This window comes from Cucurbita moschata, unplaced genomic scaffold (genome assembly GCF_002738365.1).
Source record: "Cucurbita moschata cultivar Rifu unplaced genomic scaffold, Cmos_1.0 Cmo_Scf00054, whole genome shotgun sequence".
NCBI classification, from domain to species: Eukaryota; Viridiplantae; Streptophyta; class Magnoliopsida; order Cucurbitales; family Cucurbitaceae; genus Cucurbita; species Cucurbita moschata.
Window position 1 is genome coordinate 1,922,740 of NW_019268570.1, and position 6,446 is coordinate 1,929,185.

Consider the following 6,446-nt stretch of genomic DNA (forward strand, 5'->3'; position numbering starts at 1 on the left):
TTAGTTGAAGCGTTCTGATCTTTGGGCAGGTCTATTTTGATGGGTTGATACAGAAGATTCAAGAATTCTTGAGACATAACTCAACCACGGATGGCTGAGACATTATGCTGCTCTTGGTCTCTTTTCATGTGCAAAATCCAATAAAGGAACAAGAAAGTCAGCCTAGCATCTTGCTTGCTGAAATCATACTTCTCAGTCAAGACCTTATTAAGAGGCCAAAAGCGCAATTGACGAATATGCCTCAACTCGCCATATCTGTTGAAGTAGTCCCTTGAATAGCAGCCACCTAATGCAATCTGTGTCGGATATTTTAAGAAAGAGAAAAATATAAATAAGTGAATTTTTTTTAAATATATAAAATAAAGACGACACGGTATTTGTAAGTATGTAAACATTACCTTGCGAGACATCACTCCAAGAAGCTCCATCATCAATGCGAAATGATCCTGAAAATAAAATAAAGAGTAGAAATTACAACTTCCAGAAGAGAAGGTCCATGTAATAAGCTGATACTCATGGCAAAGTCTTGTTTTGCTGTTCCACGAACACATATACCAGTGATGTCGACATGATATACATATAGTTGTTTTAAAAAAAAAAAAGAAACAAGTACCATATGTATACTACCACTATCCTACAAGCTAAGGGGAATATGATTAGCTGAGATAATAGCCACATTGTATTAAAAAAACGGAAAGAAAGGCATCAAGTTGAAAGCAAAATTCTTTATATTTTCCAACGGACAGTCTTTTCAAATTATTCACCTAACATATTTAGTGCATGACATTGTTGAAATTAAATTGAGCCTCCTCCACCAGTTAACCAAAATAAAACAACCGACCAAATATTTCAGTATCAGGTAAACTTCTACATTATGCCGCTGTTACAGCTACAACGGAAGAAACGTGTCAAAGAATAAAATTATAACTCATTGATAACTCAAACAAACAACAATAACAAATAATAATAAAAAAAAAACTTTAAAGCATGGTTTTAAATCGATTGAAAATGTGGGACTTTACTATGAGTAGAAACAACGCTTCCCAAGGGGAGGTGAAACTCGATTAACAAATGTTACACGTTAAGAATTAATGAGTATAAGAAAGAAAAAAATAATCATACTGATAAAAGAAGAACAAAAAAAAAAAAAAAAAAAAAAAAAAAAAAAAAANTCATAGTTGACACCACTGTGTGGATCAAAGAGAACATCGCCAGTGGCCAACTCAAAACAAATGAAGCAAATGACCACATATCTGCTGGATTAGAATATTTTGATCCAAGAATAACCTCGGTACTCCTATACTGCCGTGTCTGAATATCATTAGTAAATTGCTTGTAGATAAGAGAAACTTCGAGAATGGACAACTAGTGTCAAATTACTGCCATGTAAATTGCTACGAGTGTCTCATCAATGCCACTCCAATCATCATTGGCATGTAACATGAAATGTCTAATGTCTAGCAACATCCTTAATGCTAATTACATTATTAGGAAACTAAATTTTTCTGAATTACCGAGGTATGAGAAATAGTGATCAATTTCATATGCGATTGTATATCCTCAATCCAAAAGTTATCTGATCACTGATTACTGTGTCTTAATTTGGTTAAACTAAACATAGAGCTTAACAAACCTTCGTACTAACGTCTTTTTCTACATTAATGTTAACACTGATGGACATTGTTCGTTTTCCTCGTTGAACTTGAACTTATTTCCAGTTATAGTCAAGAAAACACAAATCTGATCACTGGGCATTGCGGCTAAGGGTCGTTAACTTTAACCAAGAAGTCTTAGGTCCAAAACTTGCTACCTGCTTGGAAGATTAACCTTCTTTGATTGGGATCTTTCAAAAGTTGAATAATAGTAAGCTACTTTGAAGTTTGTGAAAGTGTAAAAGGATTGGGATCTTTCAAATGTTGTGAAGTTGAATAATAGTATGCTACTTTGAAGTTTGTGAAAGTGTAAAAGGTCACGACTTCGGGTACTACAAAAATTTCGAGGAAGAAAAACTCCCTAATTCACTTGATTTAGAATGAGAGTCGTGTATTATTTCCTTCAGTGTCAACCTTGAATTTTTGCCGATTGTTTTTCACTCAAGCTCATTGGCAACTTGACCTGCTTGTCCACTTTGTAATGCTGGCCTATCCCTTTTGATAATACTAATGATATTTTGACTTTCTTTGAATTAGGGAAGGATTCTTCTCCCGATAGGATAATTCTGTTCAAGATCAAGCAAGTAGCGGGCATTCTGACACCACATACAATAGTGATGATGGTTATTCTCTAACTGACCTAAATCGTACAAGGAGTTTTGAGGTCCTAGATGATCTTCCTGGACGTTCTGGGCCAATTAACGTGGAAAGTCATAACGCAAGCTCTTATAGCATTGGTCTAACTCAAGTCAGATCTGATTAAGAAAGAATTAGTGCTCAAGGTAGGGAAGCATCTATTGATGCGCTAGAAAATACACAAGAATAGGTTGAAGAAAATTGTGTAGCCAGCCAAACAGCTGATATCAACTCAATGGAGATGAGAGAAGATTCAGGACAACGTATGAGAAGAATTTTACAAGAAATTGCTGCAAAAAATTTATACCTTGAAGTTCCTCAGATTGATGCCGAGGATCATACTAGCATACCAGATGTCGAATCTTCCATTCAACAAATTGATACCCACGAGGAATATGATGATATTGGAGTATTATCAGATAATTCTAGAAGTTTTCAAGACAATGATCTTGAAAATGTAGATCCGCTGGAATCTACTTCTCACGAGGAACTGAATGAAGATCTAGGTATGGGAGTTGAGCCAAATGATTGGCAAGCATATGGTTTTCAACGGGATGAATGGAAAAATAGCATTGAAGAAGATATAAACGAAACTCGGTTGGAAAGCATCACACTACTAATTGGTCTGGAGAATTCTCGAGTACGACACACAGAGGAGATATTCATCTGTAAAATGCCCCTGGAGCTTCACATGAAAATGTTATCATTGTGGAGGATGTGCCTAATTGGTTAGAGGGCTCTCCTAGTCGGGAGGCTACATCCAGCCGAAGGTTGGAGACCTTTTATTTTCGTGAAGAAAATAATGTGCATAATGTGGAAATGAGAGAACTTTTAAATACGTATCAAAAAATTTATATAACAACATGCCTGGCGGAATTAAGACTAAATGGTGAATTTACACGTGGACTATTTTTCTTTATTACGCAGGAGAAGTGTCTCTACTCTTCTTAGTAGTGGTTTCTGAGAAAGTCTTGACCAGTTAATTCGATCTTACATAGACAGGCGAGGTCACAGTACCAGTAATGGGGATCTAGACGAGACGATGTCCCCTTACACGTCTGTAAAACAAGAGCAAGAGCACGACAGGCAGACTGCAGGTCAAACGGGTTCTGCTGCGAGCCATCCACTTGCTTTGCCTCTGCCACCTGCAATGCCCCCTCGGAAACTTTGGGAACATGAATTGAGTCATGATAGTTTGTCAAGACGTAATTTCCATCAGCAGTTTGGAGCTGTATGTCTCATCATTGTTCCCTTGTTTGTTGTCTTTTCTGTTTGGATGAAATCAGTTGGATTAAAGTAAATAAAGGAGATAGGAAAACGTGCAAGTATCAATGGTAAACGATTGATGAATTGTGATTCTATAATTCAAATTTAGAATTATTGCAATTGTCTATTAGGCGAAGTCCAGTGTTGGTTGTTGGATAATCTGGTCATCTTTTTTTCGTTCTTTATTTTATTGTTATTACTATTCTTTTAAATTTGATGTTGTTGCTGAATTTTACAAGACTCGGAGATCATTAATGATTTGAGGATCGACATGTCTAGGCTACAGCAGAGGATGAGCAACCTACAGAGAATGTTGGAGACATGCATGGACATGCGACTTGAGCTGCAGCGCTCAATTAAGCAAGAAGTTTCTTCTGCACTGAACCGAACAGCTGGTTCAGAAGGTATGCCTTCATTCTCAATGTAGCTGAATTCTTTAGTTTTAGATTTGATCAATTAACAAGCTGCCTGGGGAACCCACCCCACCCCCTAGAAAAAGATACAACATGGTACTTGATTTGCAGAGGTGCATACCTTAATCTAAGTGATTTCATGAGTAATTTAAGTAGTTTTTGTGCTTCTTGGTTGTGGATATTATATTTTTCCAAAATTCGACATGGACTTTTTATTTTTTTTTAATGTGGTTCCTGCCCTGTACCACCGAAATATATCATACTTTACTCAAATGGTTATTCAGCATGGGTGGAGGGAGGGAAGACAGTTTGCCAGACCAAGAACCCAAATGAGACCGAGTAAGGAAAGGAATTTGTTGTACATGTTGTGATAACCATATTGATGCTTTGTTGTATAGGTAATTCTAGCAAATTATCAGACCATTTTTGTGTGCTTTTCTCTAGTTCCAAGTTTCATTTAACTTATATTTTCTCCTTTTGGCACATGTGCACATGTTCAAAATGTGCTAACGAGTTGGTCGAAGCAAGAGAAAAGTGTCCGACATGTCATGCGCCTATTCTAGAAGTGATTCGTGCTTACTCTTTATGACGAATTAGATGACAACAAAGACAAAAAATGAGACTAATAGTGAGATTCGTTGATCTTCATCCTCTTGATCCATCCATCCATCCATCCATCCAGGTGTCTTACTAATTCTTCTTGTCCAAATTTCTATGCATATAAAGTTTATTATACAACGATGGACGATTGAAATAATAGATGTACTCTCTATTATTGATTAATCTAGCGAGAATAAATACGATGAGTGGAATTAGAAACATTGTTCAAGGAATTTCAGAATGATAAAGCTTACTTTTCTAATTTCACTCCCAAAAACTTTTAGAGCTACATCTAGTTGGCTTACAGTTTTGTTTTTATTTTTCAAGTTTTCAATCCTTTGCTCTTATTAGCAATTTAATTTATAGATAAACTATATACTTTTCTTAATCTTAAGACTACATAAACACAAATTAATTTATGAGGCTCAAAATAATTTGTTTCTATTACCTAATGTTTTTGTGATATGCACACAATTTTCTTTAATTCCAAAATACATGCTCTTGAAATAAAATTAAAGTAAAATTTATTCAACTCTTTTATAATATTATTAACGGAAAAAATTGACTCTTTTATATAATAATTCTTGCTAAACTAAAAAATAGACAAAAATAAAGTTGAGTTGAAATTATAAATTCCAATTTGAATATCCCTTCCAGCACCACCACCGTCGATGCCACAAACAACCTTGTTAACCGACAATAAGACACGTGCAATATAGCTATGTTCCAGCTTTGATGCACCTAAATTCTTAAGTTTTCAAACTCGAAATATTAATTCTTATTTTACTTAAAAAAAAATAAAATATTTTTAATGAAAAAATTCCCATCACAAAAAATATATATATATATATATATTTTTTTTTGTTATCAAGGAAAAAAAAATATAATTTCTGGAATCTTTAAATATAAAATATCTACTTTCAAATCCACCTTCCATGTGTGTACTAAAAACTTGATCAAAAATAATTTTCTCACTTTTTTTTTTAATTTTTATAAAAAGCACGTTGCAAAATGATTTAAATATAACAAATATAAATTTAACTATTTTAAAATTATCTTAAAAGAAAACTTGATAATTAGAGAGATCTGATGAACTATTTTAAAACCATATGTGTATCAACATGTTAGTATCAAGTCATTTCAAGATATGAACTTAATGTTTTTCCAAAAGAGTTTTTCAATGGCACAAACTTGGACCAATCGTCGGTTTACTGCTGAATTTTCCATCCACTTTCTAAGCTTTAGCTTCCGATCTTCACAACCGACAAAACTTGATAATTAGAAAAATCTTATCAATCCAACCTAATTTATGCGGTTTTAAATAAATAAAAATTTTATAGATTGAATTGGTTTATTGGTTCTCCTGAAAGTCGATTGGGTTGAACTAAACAAACTCGAATTTATTATAAATTTTATGATATACATTTTTATTTCTGATCGAGTTATATATACGTATATTTAGTTGCCAAAGATCTAAAAAGTATCTCAGCCAACCGGACCCAACTCAACTAACGAACATCCCTAACCGACACATCAAGATATTAAGATTAGAAGTTTTCTTCACGAAGACACTATTCTAAAACTAGGAATTTTGAAGTGATTTTAGCATTAGAAAAGCAAATTTTTGATAAGGACAACAGCTTCATTGCATATTTAGGAATGAAGCCGTTGAAGAGTGTCTTTATTTGGCAGAAACCTCTATAACTTACTCGCCTTCCCGACCATCAACTCAACTCAACCATTCAACTACCTTTCATTAGGCGCCTTGGCCTAGCTTACTAACCACTGGTTCGAGACTCGAACCGGTGAACCGGACAACTTTTTGTTATATAAAGGAGCTGTTTGTTTGTGAAGATCAAGTCAAACCAAGCACTCCGCC

The 6,446-nt window shown here is 34.4% G+C and overlaps 1 pseudogene; it reads right to left on the bottom strand.

Moving 5' to 3' along the window:
* LOC111436416 lies at window positions 1-2,915 on the bottom strand (annotated as a pseudogene).
* Between the last annotated feature and the right edge of the window lie 3,531 nt (window positions 2,916-6,446).